Consider the following 23393-nt stretch of genomic DNA (forward strand, 5'->3'; position numbering starts at 1 on the left):
TGGGATGACCAGCCATGGCTGCAGAACTTTAGTATGTGGAAGGACACTTTCCTGGAAGTCTGCACAAAGCTCATCCAGGAGCTGCTGTGCTGGACTCCAACTTGGGAGCCCTCCTGAAGGTGGAAAAGCATGTGGCCAATGCCTTCTGGGCATGTGCGGTCCCCCTTGCTACCAGAGGCAGCCATTTTGGCGTTGGTGAAGTCAACTGTTGGAGTTGTTGTCATAAAGCATGAACTGCCATTGGAAGGGTACTTCCACCCAGGGTCACAAAGCCTGGCAATGCATGGGAGATTACTGATGGATTTGCATAGTTGGAGTTCCCAACTTGTTAGGTGTCATTGATGGGAGCTACTTGCCTATTCCTTGTCCTCCCCACCACAGTTCAACAGAAAGGGATATTTCTCCATGGTCTGGTCAGTCACCACGGCAGGTTTGTTAACATTAGTGGGAGCTGATCTGGAAGCTCCATGATACCTAGATCTTTAGAAACTCACCCCTGTTTAATGTAAGGAAGAGGGGGAACTTTTGCTCTCCAAACCACTGTGGACATTAATGGTTTTGTGGTTCCAGCTGCTATGCTGGGAGACTCAGCTTACCTTCTCCTTCCCTGGCTTATGAAGCCTTTTAGGGTTCATCTTCACTAAGAAAGAAAGGTGTGTTCTTACCTCAGCTACCATGTGATAGCTAACATGAGGTAAACTCCTAGTGAAGATAAGGCAGGTTGTTGTTTCCAGTACGTATTAGGTTGAGGTGAAGACTATGGGGGAGCCTGGCATTAACCTGGACCTGCTAACACATGTTAAATCAGCAAATTGCCTGGTCTTTCACTAGCATTGTATCTCAGGTTAGCCAACACAAGGTAAGAACCCATTTTTTCCTAGTGTCGACAAGGTGTCTGGACGCTTCGATATGACAAAGGTGCTGTTTAACTGTACCCTAAAAAGCCACACAGTGAGTGTGGAATGTGCCTGTGGAAGACTGAAAAGAAGATGGAGGTGGTCTCATGAGCAGGCTACAGACTGCTGAGAGATATCTGCCTCACAGACAGGTGGGAGGCAGAGAGACTTTCTGAAAGTTATGAACAGCCAGAGATGATGCCTCTGTCAAATGTCCCCACAGGCCAGGAAGTCAGAGGGAGGGAAACGTGCTTGAAAGCAGAGCGTAGAGGAAAAAGATGAATGTAATGAATAAGAGATAATGGATATGCTTTGTGAACTGATTTTATTAGGACTGGAGGTGATTAGGGACTGCTATACCTTAATGAAATTTTTCAACCAAGTGCAGCTGTAAATTTAAAAAACTTCATTGATTTGACACATAAGACTGCTTCAAGGTTACACTAAAATGGTGCAGAAATAGCCAAAGTGCAGAGTGAACACTCCTGTACAAATGGGGTCCCAAGAACATGTATGTGGGATCAGAGATGTCTCCTTATGTTGAAGAGTGGAAAAGCATGGGGAAAATATCTCCGTAAGGGGTAGAACAGGGAACACCAACCAGCAAGTTTGGGGTACAGGCACGGGATTCAATGTTTTGGAGGGACAAAAGCCACTTTCAAAGGATTTAATTTTCTGCCTTGGGTACCATCCTGAGCATGCTCTGGTGGCCAGAGAAAACAGTTCATTAGAAATGGGGGTGCACCATACGAACCATATAGCCATATAACTTGTTCCAAATGCTATGCAAGTAACAAGTCCTATGTTACTCCAGACATGACCCTCTGATGGCTGTTCCTTAGTATTCTGGTTGAGGGGAGTGAATGATACCTGAAGTTTACTTTTGCTTCATACCATTTCTGGGATTGTGTAAATGCAACCTCACTGAAGTACTGAGATGTAAATTTAACAAGGGACATTCAGAACAGAAACAGCAAAGCTGTGAAAATCAAGCTTTCCTCTGTGGTTGTTCAAGACTATCACCTGCCTGCTCTGAAGTAATGTCTCAGGCACAAACAAGGCTTTCTGGGCCAGATTCTGACCTAATTTGTAACAGTGCCAATCAGGAATAACCCATTACAGTCAATGCAATCACACCGGTGAGAGCAGATCAGAATCGGGCTCTGCGGTAAGCTCAAACCAAAACTTTCTGAACTTATTTTAATATCTCTAATGAAGGGGAAAATTCCATGTTAGACAGAACTAAAGTGGAATGTGCTAAGAACTTCGAAAAAGAGAAGGGTAAAAGCGACACTGCCATATGCTACTTGCCAGTAGACATTTGTTATTGCAACACTATCCCTGTTGATACTACAGCTATTGCAAGCAAAATTTGCAAGTCCAAAATAAAGCCCTGCCACAGAAAACGCTTGTGATCAAAGATGTCCCATCTGAACCCTGAACCGTGACCATAATCATATTATCTGTCACTTTTACAAAATAATACATTTAATTAGTTTTGTCTTTGGCTCATGGCACAAATCACAGGAAGAATGCAAGCAAAGCTTCTGCCACAAGTCTCTGTGCAACATCTTTTGGACACGTCCTCAGGAATCCCAGCATAGGGGGTACATTTATTTGTTGAGTATTTTGCCTGAGATGCTCACTCACATGCTTGCTTAGTTTTATCTTCATCAGGTGGGTGTGGGTTTACCAAACCCTTGGAAAAGATTCAAAAAAACCAACCAGCATCTCAGCAAAGCAGTATCTAGGGGTCACTGTGTGACTTAAACTCAGAATCTTAAACTCAGATTCTGTTCTTTGAAGGCACAGAATTCTTTGTATTATTTGAAGTAAATACTGTTGCAGAGCAGAGAGACTTCCGGGGTCTGTATGAAAGAGGGGCTCAAACTAAAATGTCCCAGACACAGTTTAAAATGGATGGACAACTTGATTGAATAACCTAATATCAGTAAGACACGTGGTTAAAGCTTTTCTGTTCCTTTATGCCATGCAACTGCATCAAAGGAGCCAAGCCTAGTTCTACACCCAGATCCCAATTCTCCACTGCCTCACAGTTTGTGCAGTCATTTATCTCTGTACAAAGTGGTGTCGAATACTACCTTAGTGCAACTGAAGGGAGAATTCTGATGTGGTTACACCTTACATCTCCTCTGCACAAATGTAAGACTCTAAGAATCAGGCCCCAGGGATCTTGCAAGTGAGTGGGAATTGTAAATTTAAGCTGCTGAGCCTCCAGAAGTATGACACCATGTAGAAGCCTCTCTCATCAGATGACACGTACAATAATTTGGAGTCACAGTTAAAAAAAAAATATCCATCCTACGTTGCCTTCAATCTTACAGGAAAGAGTCAAAATTTCATCCTTAAGGTTCCCAAAAAGCTTGACTCAACTGACTGGCCAAGATTTTTCAACTAGGACGCGTGATCTTAGGTGTCTTGAATTTTTGGGTCCCAACTTGAGTCATTTTAAAGGAGCCTCATTTCCAGAGAACAGATAGCACTCAGTCTCTGAAAGCCAGGTCCCAATGGAGACTCCAGTTGGACACCCCCCAAAAAAAATCACTCAAGTCTGAAATCTTTTCCCACAAACTTTTTACAGGGAATGACTTCATCCCGCACTGAAACACAGCTGCTTCTGAGGAGAAATATGGAGATGGTAACATGCCCCAACAGGAAGCGATGATTCGATAAATCTACAAGAAGAAGAATTCCCTGACATTGAATGCAAAGTATTGTTGCTGGGATTTGGACAGGAAGCCAGCACTAACAACCGAGCCCTTGTAAAAAAGTGCCACATGACTTATTTTAATGATCCCAAGAGGCCAGGACCTTTGTTTTAAATCTCATTGAACCTGGTGCGGCAGCGTCCGACACAGTGCTGAGGCTTGGGCTGTGAACTGACCCAGGGGGAAGAGCGCTACCTACAGTCTTGACCCACCCGCTTTTAGCCAGGCTTGCGGTTATCTCTTGAAAAGCTTCTCCAAGCGATGAGCAGACGGCGCCCTAATGAGTTCGTTAGATATGACACGTTCACAGCTCAAGGGTACTGCTCATGGCCATAGTCTCCATCTTTTACAATTAGAAGCCGTTGGGCGTTAAAAAAAAAGAGAGAGAGAGAGATGGAGGTTTGGTAACAGAACGCCCGATGTCCCTGGAAGTCAATACTGTTGGTGCCAGCCAAGATGCTGCTGCCCCCCACCTGCCCATGAGCATCCATCAGTTTGGATTAGAGACACATGGTAGCTAGGAGGGGCGATGAGCAAAATTGATTGTGACAGCTGTAAAGCAGGAGAGTTGTAGTATTGAGAAATGTGTCAGTGCCCTAAAAGTAAATTTCCCTCTCTAAGCAAAGACTTGCCAAATGACACCTGTTTAGAGACGAAGGGAGAAAGGAGCCACGCTCTGATGTGTTTAAAAGAGCTCCCTTCGCAGAGCTGTGTAAGTCTGAAGGGGATGCTTTTGAAAAATACAAACCTCACCTGTTCTTTTCCCCTTAACTTTTAGTCTTAGACACAGATGGCGGAATGCAATATTTCTCAGTGTAACAGTCTGCTCAAGCAGTTCGAACCCAGGAGCTAGCAGTGCCGGTTTAAACAGCCCAAGGTTGTACACCTGCCATCTGTGTCCCATAGAAGAACATTCTTACAGCTACTGCACTGTCTGGAAGCATTAAAAGGAAAGAAAAAAAAAGTTCTCCTCCACCACACAGGAGACCCTAGATGCAATCCTCAGATTCCTGATTCACTTAGCAATAGCAGTGCATGGAATTCAAACAGAGTCTCCTAAAGATTAGTGCTCTCTCTCTTTCTCTCTTTTTCCCCCCCTCTCTGGCTTGTGGCCTCAGATGTTAGGTTACACAGTAGATTTTATGAAAGATACAAAGAACACCAAGGTAAAATCCATCTGGTGGACTGAAAAGAGAGATTCATAAAATGTTAATTTCCAAGATCCAGAGTGATGCCAGGAATATAGGCAGTAACCTGGCCAACCATACACGTTGTATTTCATGGCAGAGTTTCATCTTGAATAAATGCAGCCATCTAAATTGCTATTCCTAGATAAAGTAATGAGAAACCTGTAGTTTGTGCAGCCTAGGGTAAATAATGGGATTCATTCAAACAAAGGAAGCACTACAAAAAGGTTTTTCAAAACACTGACAAAGAAACACCCGTGAAACACAGGTCTATTTTAAACTGAAGCGAAAATATGTAGGAGGTCATTTTCAGCTGCACCAAGATCTCAGTATTGGTGAAATCTGGGCCCACAAAAGAGATGTCGCCCTTCTACAAAGGTACCCTTGTGTGGTAAATCTATGACTTTCAGAATTTGTGGCTGACATTCAGCCAAGTGACCTAGTCCCTGGGAAGTACACATGGGAATGGGAATAGAATTCAGGGACTCCTACACTGAAAAGGAGAGGGACTTACCATTTTAGCTAAGAGTAACCTTGCTAAGAGATCATGACTATGCTATTACCCAGCTGAGCAGTTCTGATTCAGTCCAGTAATGCTTAGTTCTTTTATAGCACTCTTTAGCCAGAGATCTCAAAGCCCTTTACAGATGTGGGGGAAAAGGCACAGAGCAGTCATGTGATCTGCCTAGGTCACACAGCAGACCAGTAGTAGAGCCAGGACTACAAACACACACAGAAGGCCATGCTCTCTGGCCCACAGAGATTAAAATTTAATTCTATTCTATTCTACTGAGTCTCAGTCCAAAGTACCACCCTCACCCCCATTAAAAGTCTCCACTGAATTGTGATTCCTTAGCAATTTACTCATCCCTGATATTATTAACAGGGTAAGTTTGTCTTGCACCAATGTACCTCCTTTCTTTAGAGCTTTTTTATTTCCTTGCCACCAGCACATTATTAATCCAGCACTGCTGTCCCCCATTGGTTGCTGAGAGGCATAAGATGGTTATTCGACATTTTTCTCCTACCACCTGCTCTCTTGCTCCTTGGCCTATGTGACTGCGAACGTGCTGTGCAGATGCCCTCGGCTCAGGTCGTTCAAGCATTGTTCATTTTTCATGTCTGCTTTAGAACAGAGTGGTGGAAGCCCCATCTGGACGAGACAGGGCAAAGCACTGGAGATCTAGGGCCTGATTCAGTACTGCCTCGCATAGCCATTTACACCTGTGCAAAGTGTAACACTATCATTCCGATTTAGTAGCATCTTTCACCCACTTTGCACTTGGGGGACTACACGAGGCAGTGTAGAATCAGGATAGCATTGTAAGGAACAAGCCTTCAGTAACAGTCCCCTCCCCTCCAACTCCCATGATCCTACAGTACTGCAGAACATCAGAAGCAGATACGTCTAGATAGAAAGTCACCTCTAGCTCTTCCAAGCCCAGCCCACTCCTATGCTTCAGATACGCTCCAGAGTAGGCTTGATTCTGAGCTCACTTACATCCAATTTACACCTATGTAGCTTGAATGGAGTTATTACAACCATGCTCCCACCTGTGAGGGTCAGAAGCAGGCCTGTTTTCTTCACTTCTTTGTGCCAGGCATTCATCCCACTTCACCAGTATTTCCCTCCATACCGTATTCTGCAAAATAACTCCATGCTGTTGGCAAAAGGCGGTGCCACATCATACGTGTGACTGAGACCCTTTCAGTTCCTAAACATCCCATGAAACAGCTTGATGCTGTGCATCCTTACACATACCCCTGGCTAGTCCAGTGGGACAGATCTATTGGTCCTTAGTTACCTGCTTCTTACTGATTGCAAGGTGTTAGGCACTAGTTTCACAGCCAAAGAACATTGTGTTGAGAAATACAATATTAATGACCTCTGGATAAGTTCTTTTGTAGCCCATACAGTTACCGGACTTACTGCAGTCAAATATGCTAGTTAGCTTCTGTGCTTCCCAGTGTGCCCTGCACATCTCAGCGTTCCAGTGAAATAAATGGAGGAGACATTTAAGGTAGCCGCACCCTTGCGTTCCAGGTGCCTTAGGAACAGGGGGGTTTATCATCTGATATAAAAAGTACATTACTGCCAGCTCCAGAATCAGGCTAACGTGACTCCTGTGTTCTCTAGGACACTGTTTCAAGCTTTAGTATTCCTAGTTTTAAATGCCTTTATTTATACAGGTATTCATTACCCCCAGTCTGCTTTTGACTATCATAGCAAGTTAGACGACACACTGCAGTATTCTGGAATATGACGTTTGTCTCTTGTCTGACTCAAACAGTACACCAAGAGCTAAGAAAAGAAGAATCACTGATCTAGATCATACCTGATTCCTGTCCCATCCTTTTCAGCACAGGTGGACGTATCACTGCGTGAGTGGAGGAGAAAGCAGATGGTGCTCTCCATCGAGTTAGGCTGAATTCCACAGTGCCTTTGTAACCCACTGATGAGTGTGCGTGTTACAGAGTCCCTTCTGCAGATCTACACAGGAAATGAGTTGTTACAGCTGCCAGTCCCAGAGCTTTGGCCTTTTAGTTCAAGCTGTAGCAGCTCCTGCTTCCAGGGCTGGAGGTTTCTCGGTCAAGCCCCAGTGTCTCAACCCAGAGGGTGGCCATGACCCCTTCCTCCCAGTCTCTTCAATAAGCATTTTTATTAGACTGTGAATTTAGCCTTGGCAACCCAGAAGGTTAGTTCCTCAGTTTTGCTAAATAAGTTCAGACAGGAAGTCTAATGATTCAAGAATAGAAGCTTATGCATCTAACTTGAGTGCTTTAGCCACAAGTGTACCCGCCCACAGATGCGGCCTCATCTTGAGTGTCACCGACAAGTTGCTGAGTGCTGTCAGCTATTCATGACACTCAGCAGGAGCTCAGCACTTTGCAGGTTTGGGTCCTGCAGAGGCAGGTGAAAGGCAGAGCAGCCCACAGAGAAGAGAATAAGGGGAGGACTAATAATGGAGATAAGGGTGCAGGGTGCAAAGAGGAGGGAAAAAGAAGGGGTTGGAGGTGAAGAGAAGAAGAGTGGAGACAGACTTTGGACAGTGGCAGAAGAGGAAAGGAGAGAAACTGAGAGCAGAACTGGAAAGAAATAGGAGATGAAAGAAAAGAGAGAAGCCAGGCTTTTTCCAAAGCTTCATTAGGAATCAGACATGTATACACTATCACACACACTCAATACTTCACAAGGTAGAGCAGGGCATTGGTGCATGGAAGATTCAAAATGTTCACTTCTACTTAGGCCAAGATAGCCAGGGTATCACAGGTTGCCATGCGCAGAGTTTATGCATCCCTCAAGTCCTAGATCATCAGATAGAAGGTGAATGTTTCCTTATTTAGATTTTGCTTGTGGCAAAGCAAGTGGATCCCATATCTGCAAGGATGTTGCCCTCTCTATTCCCATGGCTGCACAACTCAAGCAACCAGTGCTGTGCCAAATGAACCCATGACTGAAGCACGAATTAGATCAGTTTATTTGCATAGCTCAGAAAGAGGATTTAAATTAACAAAGGAACCTATGCTTTTATAATCAGGTCTTTCATGCAGCTTAAAAAGAAACCACACACCAGACTTGCCCTCCGAAGTTCATTACAGAGGATTAATGTCTTCCACTTCTGAGAGGGTGTCTTATCAAGAGGGTTGTTTTGTATTTGAACTTCCCCTTCCACACACACAAGTAAGAAGAGAAAACTTTTATAAGGCTCTGTTTATGTTAATATTTACTCCACCTTTTAGAAGCCAGAAGACCAATGCAATTTCCTCCTCCCCCCACATTTCCACATTGCATTTCTAAATGTTTTCATCACTTTAGCATAGTACACTCTGCAGAGAAACAGTTAGGCATGTTCTCCCCTAATGCCATAATCTTTGCAGTGCAGTTATGGGCTGTTAAAATTACACTGTCCTAGTGACATTTCTGTTTCCGTGACTGGTCTGCTAACCTTATGGTGCCACTTCCTATTAACACCAATGTGAACTCTAGCTTGTTCCTTGGAAGATGATAGGCCTTACACATGCTCAATGTTAGTAGTAGAAAAAATGTGATTAAAGCTTCTTTGCTGCTGTCAATGCAAGAGGCAGAAAAGCAGCCTGATTTTTTTTTTATTTCAGTTGAGTTTGTAGAGCTGGAAACAAACAAGTTCCTTTGACTAGTAAACATAGCAGGTCTGATTTGGAAGTCACTGACAGAAAGAGAATCCCTTGGAGTTTGCTTTGACAGTCATTTCTCTGACTATGACCACATTTTATTTGTGGTAGGAAAGAATGAAGAAACCTCCTTTTTTGAATAAAAGACCAAAAAATGGAATTGGTCCTTCCCTTGTTTGAAATAGGCTATGTCTTCACTGCAGAAGAAACACGAGTTATCTGCACTCAAGTTAACTCACCTCAAGTGAGAGCAGCCACACTGAAATAACATGAGTAGCACAGAGCAATTGTGTTAGCTACTATTCAAGTTGTGCTAACCACCGACAGGCTGACAGCCTGAGTTAAATTCATCACCACACTCAAGTTAAGGGTCTGTGTTTGGACAGGACTTAAGTTAGGGGCAACACTAGAGTTATAACTCAAGTTAACTCTGCAGTGAAGGCAAGCCTGTAGCCAGAGGGAATATTGGAATCCAACAGACTATGAAGAAAGACAGTATGAGGGGATTTAAAAGGATGCATGTTAGAGGCATGTTGGAGGGAATTCACAGAAAGGAATTGTTGTGGCACGTTCTAATCCCAACTGTGCCCCCATCAACTTGTATGACTTTTGGGCAACCTGCTTGAAACCAAATTTTCCAAAGGTGGCCTGTAAATTTTGCTTGTCTTCTTTTTTGGATGTACCTCTGAGAAATCTGACATTGTACAGGTATGTGCAGCTTGCCTGGAACTGTGTCCATGGATATGGAATCTGATTCTTGTCAGAAACTGGAATTCAGATGATGTTGTTCCCTATTAGTGTTATAAGACCTGAAGGTTTTTTTTCCAGATTTAACTGGTACAATTATTGTATTCCTTACTGAGCTACTATGGCAGCCTGGCATGTCAGCACTAAAGGCATTTTAGAAATGTAAGTGTAATGTATTGATTAAAAAGACAAGTCCCAAGAACAATTTATCAGTTTAAATGCTCTTTAAAAGCAGCAACCTTTATTCTTGTGTTGAGCACTATAGCGCTAAATTAAAAAAAACAGCTCACTAATCCCTGGAAACAGATCATATTATTTATTTAGTCTGGAGACATTTTAAAATGTGCATCCAATTCAATGCCTGGGGCTCTATCCTCAGTGCAAGTTCCTGCTCTGCTGGAGAAAGCTGTCCTGAAGGCACAGACAAGGATTTATCCTGACCAAAGGGAATTGTAGGGTTGCACAAAGCTGGTGTAACCATTTCTACACCACCGGCAACCTCCCTTCTCTGCACAGGGTGCATAGAGAATGGACAGGGGCCTTTCTGGGTGGTGGCCTACACAGTTGTCTGCAAGATCCTTGGCCATTGCAGCTGCTGGATGCTGACAACATAATTTAGAGCAGGTGGACGGCTGCTCTAAATTACACTGGGGATTGTTTCAGTCTCAACTGAGCCAGAATCACTTATAATTCAGTTATTTTCTAAAGAAAGGTACATTTTCATTGGCTGATATGACCATTAAAACAGGTTGATTTACAACGAAATAGAACCATTACACTAGATTTGGTGTGCTATCTAGGAAGGCACATTATAACTATGTACATTTATTTAAGCAATTATACAGCTTAATATTTTCAGATTCTTATTAACTGTATATTTTAGTAAGTTAGAAAATGGCAATCAATATATTGCTTATTTACTAGGTAATTAACTTTTTGCTCAGATGGTAATTCAAATTTAATTAAACACACAAAACAGCTTATAAAATTTATTTTTATTAAATGAAACAACCCTAAGCATTTTGGATACATAAACCTCTCTTATCAAAACATGTATCACATTTACAACTAACAGTTTATTAAAGGAACAGAGGGATTAACTGTAGTCAGTGAATTAAATTGATTATTTCTGGTCAGCCTGGGAAAATTTTCAAATACACTTAAGTCAAAGTAATTGGAGCTTAAGTTCTTACTCGCCTAAGTCTCAAAAAGAAAAAAACATTATAATTTAAATGACAAAGTCAAAAAACTCCCAATTAAAATTTAAAAAATTGATTTGATGTTAAAAAAACATTGATTTGAATCCTCCCTTTTCTTCATTCCTTTTCTGAACTGGGTCAGCTTGGCACAGCTTAGGATTGAACCCCTGGTATGTGGGAGAATGGGCAAAGATACTCCGCTTCTTGGGTGTGTGTGAGTGTCACTGCCATTGGAAGAGAAAACCTTTAAATTGAGTAGCAGCAGCAGGGGTCAATTTCTTTAAGTTACATCCTCATGACAAGAACGTTGCATACTGACCTTTTCCATTATTAAAAGGTGCTCTGTACAACAGCTCCCATCACAGTATCTGTACACACTGTACAGTGTGCTGAAAAGCCAATACCTATACTTTTTATTAGGGTGCTGCACAAAACCGCCCCCACCACACAGATATAAGGGGCTTATCCTAGTTGATTTTGGACATGTAATTTTACGGTGTAACTGAGAACAAGGATGCAAAGAGAGAATTTCTCTCCCAAAGATTTTACAGTCTACACTGATGACAGACAGAGGAGGAATTATTCTCCACATTTTACTGATCATTTTTACCCATTTTAGGGGGCTGGATCACATGACTTATGAGGAGAGGCTGAGGGAACTAGGCTTGTTTAGTCTGCAGAGAAGAAGAATGAGGGGGGATTTGATAGCAGCCTTTAACTACCTGAAAGAGGTTCTCAGGGAGGATGGAGCTAGGCTGTTCTCAGTGGTGGTAGATGACAGAACTAGGAGCAATGGTCTCAAGTTGCAGTGGGGGCGGTCTAGGTTAGATATTAGGAAAAAGTTTTTCTCTAGGAGGGTGGTGAAGCAGTGGAATGGGTTACCTAGGGAAGGTGGTGGAATCTCCATCCTTAGAGGTTCTTAAGGTGCTGCTTGACAAAGCCCTGGTTGGGATGGTTTAGTTGGGATTGGTCCTGCTTTGGGCAGGGGGTTGGACTAGATGATCTCTTATGGTACCTTCCAATCCTAACCTTCTATAATTCTATAATGCTATGATAGAGAATGGAGACCGGTTAAATGACTTGCCAAGGACACAAATTGGGGAAGAGGCAGGAATTGAAGCCAGACCTAATTCAGTGCTTTTAGAAGACCATACTTCTGGTTTAATCCTCTGTTCCGGTCAGTTTTACTCAGAGGTGGAGTTCAAATCCTACGTATTTCAGTTAATTCTTTATGATTAGCAGGCCCTCCAAATTCCATTGATAATGTACCCTTTTCTGCATTTGACCTAAAGCAGCCCTAGTAATGCTCTGTCGGGGTTAATCCTGTTATTTTTACTCATGCTACACTCCCCCCTAAATCAGTGGGGGTACTCTCGGCAGGGATGGAGTTCTCATATATATGGTGTCTTAATATTGCTCACTGGATGCATACCTCCAAAATCTGTCGCAAGGGATAGGAGTTTTCTAAAGTCCACCTTGTCCACAGTGGTAATTTGTACACGTTGCAAGTGATAGGCGGGAGACATTGACACCTCATCCACAGTTGTGAATAGGTAATTGTGGGCTTTTTAAAAAAAAAAAAAAAGTGGGGGTCGGTGGGTCGGTAGTCAAAGAAGATGGAAGAGACAGGCAAGTGTCCATGACAAAGCTAAGATATTTGGGCCCCGAAGCATGAAGTGCTGTAAAAACACATAGCAGGAAATACATTCTGCTCCCAAGAGCTTAAATGTAAATAGATAAGACAGAAGTATTGTTATATCTGATTTACAACTGGGGAACTAAGATACCGTGGGCATGTCTGCACTATGATAAAAAACGCACAGCACCAAGCCTCAGAGATCAGGTGCCTCAGACTATGTCTACGCTGCAAAGTGAAGTCTATTTAATTTCAGTCAACATCCAGCCACCCCACTAATGAAGTCGGCTGGGTGTGATCCCACCACGCTCATTGCGTTGGGGGAGTTCGTCCTCTTCAGTCGTGCTTGTATCGATGAATAGAGCAGTGCAGTGTGATTACCTATCCCACAGTGCTACTAGCCACAGGGGCTTCTGGGAAGGTCTTCTGCCTCCCTCGCTAAAGTTATCTCCCTCCCCCGCCCGACATCAACAGCAAACAAACCAATACTTTTTCACGCGTGTTTTCAAAACTCTGGCTCAGCTGTGCGTACGCCATTGCCCAAGAAGTATGGAACACGCTCAGCTCTGCACTCTCATTATGAGCGTTACAAACACCTTGTGACTTAATCTGCAGTATTTCCAGGGCCAAGAGAGGAGCCGCGGCATAGAAAATCGCAATGTTACTCAAGCAGCCCTGCTCCAAGCCGTAGAACGAAACAATTCCCGGTTGCTGCTGGCTGTCATACAACAGCTGTACACTGTGCAGTGCCATTTCTGGTTCCTGGAAACAAGCACTGACTGGTGGGATTGCATCGTTACGAAGATATGGGATGACTAACAGCAGCTGCAGAACTTTTGGATGTGTAAGGCCACTAGCCAGGAACTTTGCACAGAGCTTTCCCCAGCCCTGAAGCACAGGAATTCTAATGTGAGACCTGCTCTGGCAATGGAGAAGCCAGTGGTCACGATTCTGTGGAAGCTAGCAACGCCAGACTGCTACTGGTCAGTTGGGAATCAATTCAGAGTCGGTAAATCCACCTTGGGAGCTGCTGTGATGCAAGTGTGCAGGGCCATTAATAGACTTCTGCTAAGAAGGGTAGTGACTGTGGGAAACATGCAGGACATAGTGGATGATTTTGCTGAGATGAGTTCCCTAACTGTGGTGGGGAAATAGATGGCACGCATATCCCTATCTTAGCACCAGACCACCTTCCCAAAGAGAACATAAACCAAAAGGGATATTTTTACATGGTGTTGCAAGCACTGGTGGATCACAGGGGGGGGTTTCACCGACATCAGCATGAGATGATTGGGAAAGGTGCATGGCATATGCATCTTTAGGAACTCAGGTCTGTTCAATAAGTTGCAGGAGGGCACTTTCTTCCCTGATCAAAAAATAAACACTGGGGATGTTGAAACGTCCATAGTGATTGTGGGAGACCCAGCCTACCCCTGGCTCCCACGGCTCATGAAGCCATACACTGGGCACATGGACAGCGATAAGGAGCGGTTCAGTAATAGGCGGAACCGTACGGAATGGTGGTGGAATGTACTTTTGGATGTTTAAGGTTCGTTAGTGTACTTTGCTCACTAGGTTGGACCTCAGTGAAAGAAATATCCCCATTGTTATCACTGCCTGCTACGTGCTCCATAAATGTCTCTGAGCCAAAGGGAGAGAAGTTTCCACTGGGTTGGGTCATGGTTGCAGCCAGCTTGATACCAGTGCAGCAAGAGCCCACGGAGGAGCTCTGTGCCTTAGGGAGCCATGGAAAACCCATTTCTGTAATGAGCCCCAGTGATGAGTGCCATTTATCTGAGCTGTGCCTTCCGATACCACCCCCTCCATGGCATCGGTGTCCCTACATCTCTTCTTCCCACGAAGCTCTTCTGTTTGTAATTAATAAAGTGTACAATAATAAACATTTTATTGTTTTATTGCACACCCGTGACGGTAAAGGGAAAGGAAAATAATGCATCTCTGAATAACCTTTGAAATAAAAGTGGGAGGAGAGAAATAAATGCGGCTTGTCTGTGCACGCACCGAAGCCTGGACATTGACAGGTTTTAAAATGGCCGCCTTCTCTTCCTACTAACCTCCCACGGCATTGGGTGGAGCACATGCTGCACCCGGCCCACTCTCCTCCTGGAAGGATTGGGGTTGTGGGATTGAGAACAGAGCAATTGTTGCTGGGCTGCAGCGGGAGTCTACCCTGAAAACAATCTCCAGCGCAGTCACAGCAGAGCATTATAGGACACCTCCTGGAGGCCAATGATGTTGATTTATGCAACGCTCTGCCTTTACTGCCACTCAGTCGACCCACCTGCTTCCATTTTAGCACTGCGCCTCTCGCAGAGGGAGATTAATTAAGTCGATCTTTCCGGTGAGTTAGGTCGGTGGAAGGGACCTGACAGTGGAGACGCATACATTATGTGGACCTAACTCCGCAGTGTAAACCAGCCCTCAGGCTCATGGAGCTCGGAGCTAAAAATATCAGTAGAGATGTTCAGGCTTGGGCTGGAGCCTGGGCTCTGGGAATTCAGCCCCAACCCTGCCCCAGTGCCTGCGCTCCAGCCCTTGCCCTGACATCTACACTGCAATGTTATAGCCCCAGGAGCCCAAGTCAGCTGACCCACGCAAGTGGCAGCCATACTGTGGGTCCTACTGTAGCCTAGATATACCCAGAGAGATGAACCGGCTTGCCAAGTCATACAAAGTCTGTGGCAGATCTGATTTATACCCAGATCTCCCAAGTCCCTGTCCAGTGCCTTAACTGCAAGATTTTTCTTTCTCTCTAATAAAACCCACATACCACAAGCAGATTTGTAGCAAATATCCTCCTTGCTTTCCAGACTTTGACTTTGCCATGCAATTTCTCCTCTAGCCAAGGGAATTCAAGTACACAATGAGTAATTACACTAGCATAATTCTTTGTTTGCATTTGGATGTGGATGCAAAAAAAAATGCAAGCCCAAGTTTTGTTAGACAGCAAAATATTTTTAAAGGGCTTCTGTGGCCCATCAAAGTGACAAAAGGACACTCCTAATAGCAGCACCTACAGAAACTAAGGATTCACCACCTTCTGCCCAAGGTACATTTCTTTGATGTTGCTTTCTCTAACATAAACATAGAGCAGCGTGCAGCATAAGTACATATTGTCTGGGAATTTCAAAACAAAATTATAAGACATTCCACTGCACACACTTCTCCCACTGGGGAGAGGCCAAGAGAACAAATATGTGGCAGATGTTGCTTAATGAAATGTATTACTAGAAGGTGCTCAAATACTGGAGCAATGAGTGCAATATGAGAACCTTTATAGAATAAAATAGCAACTGACTTGCTAGACAGGACAAGCAAAGCAGGTTTGTAGGTTTCTGAGAGCAATGACTAAATTAAAATGATGTATCTGAATATGTCTGATTCTATTATGAGGTCTTAGCTAAGGTGTCTAATCACAATAGGATTGTATTATTGTGGACTGGGAGTTCCAACTCCATCATACCTCTTTGTGACTTAGCATGTAGGACCACAGATTGCATGTACGTCTCAGAAATTGAAAGTTATATAGACATATGCCTCAAATATAGGCAGATCAATCTCTTATTTATCACATTAAGAAATGGAATGTATGCACTTCCTCATTTTTCAACATAGATTAATGTATTCCAGGTTGAAAGAAAACATTGCTGCTTTTCTTTTGCAATAAATTGTCTTCTCCAGGATGTTATGGTCCTTTTATTATGAGGTTAAATTGTATGTAAACGGGTGCAAATCCATTGACCAAATCTGTTCTGAATTTGGCCCATATTGCCTGTCCAATTGTAGACTAGAGAAGAAAGCAGTGGGTCCAACAGTAATTCTTTCACAAAATCACATATCCTCATCCCTAGATATACATCAGGCCCATTTACTAATGGCTTAAAAAATAATTTCATTTGTGTGCATCACACCAGGCATTAAGACTCTTCACTCTGTATTTCCTTTCAACTTAGTCCTGTTGTAAATAGTTTTAAAGCATAGCTGAAGAATTCTTCATTGCAAGATTCAGTCTTTTGCTAACTGACAAAATACTCTCTTATATAACAATTATAAAGGTACTCTAATGAAACAAAAAGATACTCTAATGAAGAGTGAGTGGCCAAATATTTAAGAAATGAATAAACAGATTATTTTTAAAAAGTTTCGGTTAAAGCAGAGAAAATATCCACTGAAGGGAGGACGGGGTGCTGAGATTTCTCTCTTGCTTTTTCTCTGTCTGTTCTGTCATACTACTTTTCCCACGTTAGTTACGTTGACTCCATCTATCTTCTGTGCCACAAGCTACTGAGAATTGTAGTCTTGGATCAAGAACCCTACGCTCCTTCCTACAACAAGATGCAGAGAGGAACAAACGGAAGTAAGATGTGGCCAAAACAAAGTTTTCCTCAATACCAGTGAAGGCGTAAAGATTAAAAAACAATTTTACATAACTGGGAACAAGAAAAAATATCATCGCTCCCCAAACAACAGACTGTTGTCAAAGACTCCAGCAAGTGGCAAAGTTAACAGCATTTTAAATATTGAGAGGTGAACTTGCTTGCATTTACTTACCTTGAAGGGAAAAATCTCTACTTCAGCACAATCTTTCAAACTATTCACTATTTGAAATACAGTGCGCCTAAAATGACCTACCATAACACAATGAAAGACAACTGTTATTAAATGCAGCTAATCTTACGTTTATGTAGCATCTTTTATCTCAGAGTACCTTACTGACTGCAATACTGATATTCTGTCTATGCTGCCGTAGAACTAGAAGGCTTATTTTCTTCTCTCTTATACCAGTTTTACAGAAATGTCTGCCAACTTGAATGATTTCCTGCTTTACACTACAAATCCTCCTGATTTATACTACAGTAAATGAAAGGAGAAACACACAGAACCATAAGTACACACAATTAATATATTCCAGACGGGTAGCCGTATTGGTCTGTTTTTAGCATCCGACGAAGTGAGTTTCTGCCCATGAAAGCTTATGCCCAGATAAATTTGTTAGTCTTTCAGGTGCCACAGGACTCTTGCTGTTTTACTATTAACATAGTCAATTTTTAAAAAGAGATACTTTAAAGTAGTCTCAGGCACTAACACTGTTCCCCTCATATCCCCCTGCCAGTTTTTGTGGTAATAACATTTTTTAAAAAAAATTAAGTGTTATTCGCCCCTGTTGGTGCGTGGGAAAAACATACAGGCAGTTGGGACAACTTACTGTGCAGGAAAGCAGTTAAGTTGACTAGGCACAAAGTGTCATCAAAAGCACAAAGTGCACAAACAAAAAAGAACTGTATTTTCCCGTTCTCATGCCCTTCATGTGATCTTAGAGGCTCCTAACAGCAGCAAGATTAAAAAAAATAAATTTCAAATAGGTGGGGCAGGGTTATTTGTTGTTAACTGTTATCCCATTATGCAGGGTTTCACTAGGTGTGTAGACCGAGACTTTGTCGTCACTGACACAAAGGTGTTTTTTTCTAAACCCTGTGATAAACTGCGATAGTTCTCACTATAAAATCCTCAAGAACCACTTGTGTTTACTTTGAGGTAGCGGGGTGAGGCAGCACCAGTCCCCTAACCCTGGTTGACCATGTTAAGTTTACCTCACGTAAAACTGGCTATGACACTGGGCTTGTCTCCATGTGGAAGTTAACTAAACTATTCCACAGTAACTCTCCAGATGGATGCTCTTATTCCAGAATAACAGTGATATTCCAAAATAATCATGGTGCTGTAAATTCATACCCTACCTTATTCCAGAATAACTTCCCCACGGAGGCATTTTTTCTTCATTGAAATCAAGAGGGTTTTTAGTTTTGTTTTTTAAATGCAGCAGTTATCCAGGGTAAACTGGCCAAGCCAGGGGTGGGGGTAAGCAGTATAGTGCTGACCGAACCTATCAACCTCTTGGTGAAAGCTACCAGTGTCTTGTCTCCACTTGGGATTTTACAGAAGGATAGCTATTGTGTGTTTGTTATCTTCCTGTAAAAAGTGGAAAACCACCTGCATATCAGTGAATCTCAGTCTAAGACCACGTCACATCTAGGAATGTGTCACTCACGCCTCTTTGCCTCCTCCCCGCCATCCTCAGTGCCCAGCTAAACAGTTTATATTTTTGTTTAAACACTTAAGTTTTCAGGCCAGTGTAGAAAGGTCTCCAGTGCAGCCATTTCTGCAGACGGCCAGCCAAAAGCATAATAGTGTGCTTTTGGGGGAAGGTTTGGCAAAGTACACCAAGATTTTTCTAGTGTTGTCACAGTTCAATAGGGACAATACAACATCCTACAGCTCCTGGCTCACCAACTTCTGAGTGTTGGATCAGGCCCTATAAACTGGATAGTGTTCAGTTTACCTCAGTAGACTTGGATTGACATGGCTAGTGCATGAACTTGTGGTTTCATCAAGTCAATATTTCAAGTAGGTATTTCAAAGCAGATGCTTAACACAAAGCCACCCCTTCGGCTACTTGTATTTGTAAAATACAAAGTAGTAGTCAGCTAATTACATGTGCTGCAGACTGTCAGGAGGCAGGAAATGTACAGTTAAAGGTGACTCTTCATCTTTATCTTATGTCATAGTACGAACACTAATATGAAGGAGCCCATTATTCAATCTAAGAGGAAGTGTCACTCTAACTTTGAATTTCCTGTCTTTTTTCCACTGAAGTTTATTTTCCCCTTTAAAGAGCATTTTTAGAGTTTATAAAAAATTGACTAAAAAATAAGAGATTTGTCACTCTGCCAATCTCTCGCCCTCCCCCTCTCTCTTAAATATATAATTAGGTTGTTTTTCCCCTTTAAAATGTGTGTCCCATGTGACACTGGTAGACCAGCCGTTCCTTGCCAAGGCTGTAGACATCAGCTGAGCACTAACAAATTCATAGCTGGAAACCAGACCAGCTCACCTCTATGTTAGTATTGTTCAAGGTGGGTGTTAGACTCGTAAGGATGCATTTAGTGTTTCGACTCTATAAAATACTTGTAAGTTCCCGCCTGCATTAATCGCACTTGTAATGTCTGTATCTCATGTTATAATAATAGGTAAGTTTTGCTTTATAACTAAAAATGCCTGCTCTGAATTTGTGAGCCCAGCCAGGAAGAGTAGTTCACATCAAGAAGGACTATTAGAACTAGGTGGAACATTAAGAAACATCTAGATACAAAGGCTAGGTTAATGGCCCTCTCATTATGCACTATGTTCAAGAAAGCTCCTCCCATTCGCTCACATTCCGGAAGAAGAAAATAAAGATAACTGCATTAAAATTCTTCATCTCTTTGTTGTTTGGACTAGCACAGGGCTGGAGCTATGAAACAAAAGCAGGAATCCCCAGGGTCAGCCTGGCTTAGCCCTAAAAGTCATGCAATGTGGACAGATTATTATATCACTATCACCTTTTGGAACCATGATTGTAACTCATTTGTGTGTATATGTCATCTGCTTTAACCTGTAAACAACTCTCATTTCTTTTTCCTAGTTAATAAATCCTTAATTTACTATGGGATTAGCTACAAGCATTGTCTTTGGTTTGAGAACTGAGGTACAAATTGACCTGGGGTAAGTGACTAGTCTCTTGGGATTGGAAGCAACCTGAATATTTTGTGATCTTTGACGTAAAAGAACGATTTACCACAAAGTTAAGCTTGCCTGGGTGGCAAGACATTGGAATACCCAAAGGGACTATCTGTGACTCCATGGTACGACTGGGGGGAGTTCACATTTGTTACTGGATTGGTGAAATCTAAGTATAGAACATTCAGCCAGTTTGGGGTGTCTGCCCTGCTTTTGACAGTCTGCCCTGAGGTTGGCACTCAAGTCATGAACCACTCCAAACAATATGACAGCCTGTAGGCAAATACACTCTTAAAAGTCCAAATTATGTAGCATATGAACATGAGTCATTTCAATATATGGTACATATGCACACATATTTCTTTAAAATGCATATTAGACACGCACAGGAGATTTCTATCAAATAAATATGCATGAATGTCTTTTTTAATCCTTTAATTCGTTTTAATTTATGCCAAGACTAAAACTGGTCTTGTTAAGGATTTGGAACGTACTCATTGTAGGAAAGAGTCCCAAACACATGTAATAAAACATGCACAACAGCTGAATTGTTAACCTCTGACATCAGTTATTTTTACTTCATTTTACTAATGGTGTGCCAAGTTCCATTTTTAAGTGAAAACCATTTGGGTTAGTATAGTTAACTTGAATTTATATACTGCTTTTCACCCAAAAGGAATCCCAAAACACTGACTTCTGTAACTGATTGTACAAGGTATCATGTCAGAGAGAGTTTTGAGGGTACCTACCGCAGGATCAGGCCATTGAGAGCATGAATATCGTCAGCTTTACAACTGGAAATCATTTTACCATTCAGTAGAGCAATGTGGCTCATATTTGTATGCCAGTTTTCACCTGAAAATAATCCTTTACAGCAAGAAGGCTGACAAACCTTGAATTAAGCAGTCACTAGTCACTGATGTACCAGTAGCATAACTTTTAGAGACACAGCCTCCTGCCCCTCCTCAAACCAGGGAGTTTGTGCAGAGCGATGTGTCTGGCAACCTACCCGGGGCACTATACTTCGCAATCTGTTTAACATTAGCTAGCACATCAGTGTGAATCTCTCTTGAGGGGGCGCTTTCAGTGTCAGATTACCTTGAAAGAGTTGTTCGCTGGATCACGCTGAAAAACAGAGAGGCGAAGGGCAGAGCAAAACAGACAGCTGCATGTTCAAACTGCCTCCCCGACAGCCTCTCGCTCCCGGGAGGAGTTTCCTACTTAAACCCAAGGGCAACTCGGCCCCCTGCAGATTCTTGCTGCGTCTGGGAAGAGTTGCTAATCAGCTGAATAAAATACTAGAAGTCCCTTTAGCCGGATCTCCAGACGCCAGGCCGACCATCTGCTCAGTCGGAATCCCGTGCTCACTACGCCAACGTTTCTAAAACTTCACCGCTGAATCCAACAACTGAAGAGCGCCCGGGAGGCGAAGTCCTGGCGCGGCTCGGCCCGCTGGAAAGCGGGTGTCTTTGAAGAGGGCTTGGAAGGAGCGGCAGGCAGGGGACATGCCCGCATCGCACACAGCCCGGCAGAGACACGCTGCCCGCTGGACTGGCAGGCACGGAGCCAGCCAACTAACTCCCAACAAAGTTCTTCCCGCTGGGCCAGTGTCCGGACTCCGGAGCGAGCCGCCGGGCCGCACAAGGTGTCTGGACGGCTCTAGGCCGGGGTCGAGCGGGGGCAGTGCCCTCGAGATCCTCCGGGGCAAAGGGAGGGGAGTTCCTTCTTCCTTTCCCCTCCGCCTGACACCGAGCAGCCGGCCCGGCCGAGCTCCAGGGCAGAGCCCAGCCAGGCACAGCTTTCCCTCCCTGGATGGGCGGCGGCGGCGGGCTGAGGGTCTAGCCAGGCTCCAGCCGGTCTGCAGCCGGCGAGGAGGAGCGGGGGGCTGCACAGGGAGAGGGACGGAGGCAGGGCGAGAGGGGCGGCCCCCTTCCTTCCTTCCTCCCTCCCTCCGCCGAGCAGCGGGAGCGCAGTGGTAGGGGACCCGAGCCCGAGCCCGAGCCGGCCGGGGGATGGTTCAGTCCCAGCCCCACACCCAGGCAGGAGGAGCCGGGGAGCGGGTCGGGCAGCTAGCGGGGATCCCCCGCGGGCTCCGGCCAGTCTTGCCCCAGCCAGCCTCCGGCAGACAAAGGCGCGGCCCCGGGCTGACCTCCCGTCCCATCCCCGTCCCGTGCGGATCTCTGCCTCGGTCCACGGTACCGCACAGCGTAAGGCACCGGCTCCGCTACGCGCAGGGTCCGCAGCGGGGCAGCTCTGCCCTGCCCTGCCTTCTGCCCCTGCAGTGCCGCCCCAGCCGCTGCGCCCCCCCGGAGCCACCCCAGCCACGGCGCCCCCAAGTCTCTGCGCCCCCCCCCCCCCCGGTGCCACTCCAGCTCCTACTACGCCTCTCCCCCGCCCGCAACTCCCCTCATCCTCTCCCCCGGATCCTCCCCTGCCCCGGCGCTGCCCCCCACCACCCGCCCGGCGCTGCGGGGGTCCCCGCGGCTCACCGGGGAAGCGCACCAGGGGAAGGGGCCGCGCCCGGGGCAGGGCGAGCCGGCCGGCCACTCACAGGTTCCGGGGGCTCCTCGGCGCTCGCCGCGACTCCCGGCGCCTCCCATCGCCGCCGCCTCTTCCCTCCTTTGTCCTTCCTTCTCCAGCCCTGCGACGGGGCAGCGGCAGCAGCCGGTCCAGGAGCAGCCACCTCCCGCGTGGGCGAGGGGGAGAGCCAGGCGCCCTTCCCGGGAGAGCCTTGGCGAGCAGCCGCTAACCAGCGCCGCCGCCGCCGCCGCCGCCGCCTCCCCGGCTTAGCTTCTCTCCCCAGCTGGGCTTCCTGCGTACCTAATATAGCGCTTCCAGGCAGAGCCACGTGGATTAGAGACAGGGCTAAACCAGGCGGGTCTTCCACAGCGTGAGAGGGACAGCGCAGGAGAGGCAGCACGGACAGAGAGAGAGAGTGGCTGAGAAAAGGAGGGATGGGGGGAGAGAGACCAGAGGAGAAACAGCGAGGGGGGGGGGGGGCGGCACAGAGACGGGGGGAGGTAAAGAGAAAAGAATTGGAGAGTGGGAGGCTCAGAAAGAGAGAAGGCAAGAGACCGAGGGGAGAGTGCGAGAGCGCATGGAAGAGGGAAATAGTGAGAGGGAGCATGCAAGACAGAAGGAGATCCAGGGGCAGAGGGGAGGAAGAAGGGGAAGAGAAGGGTTTGGAGGCGCAGGAGGCAGCAAGAAAGGGAGAGGAGAAGAGACAGCCGCCGAGAGTGTGAGAATGAGGACACCTAACACACCAGTGC

At 44.9% G+C, this 23393-nt stretch overlaps 1 protein-coding gene across 3 annotated transcripts in view; it reads right to left on the reverse strand.

Moving 5' to 3' along the window:
* ST3GAL1 (ST3 beta-galactoside alpha-2,3-sialyltransferase 1) overlaps positions 1-22913 on the reverse strand; it is a 123960-nt gene extending 101047 nt beyond the window's left edge. The window contains exon 1 of one of the 3 annotated variants that reach the window (XM_067531617.1): positions 22676-22913. The gene's annotated coding sequence lies outside the window, so the exon portion shown is untranslated. Of the gene's footprint in view, positions 1-21222; positions 22049-22626 lie in introns of those variants that run through there. The other 2 variants (XM_067531632.1, XM_067531623.1) reach the window with 2 other exon arrangements.
* Between the last annotated feature and the right edge of the window lie 480 nt (positions 22914-23393).

Source organism: Emydura macquarii, unplaced genomic scaffold, assembly GCF_026122565.2.
Source record: "Emydura macquarii macquarii isolate MOO-44397 ecotype Brisbane River unplaced genomic scaffold, CSIRO-AGI_Emac_v2 contig_369, whole genome shotgun sequence".
NCBI lineage: Eukaryota > Metazoa > Chordata > Testudines > Chelidae > Emydura > Emydura macquarii.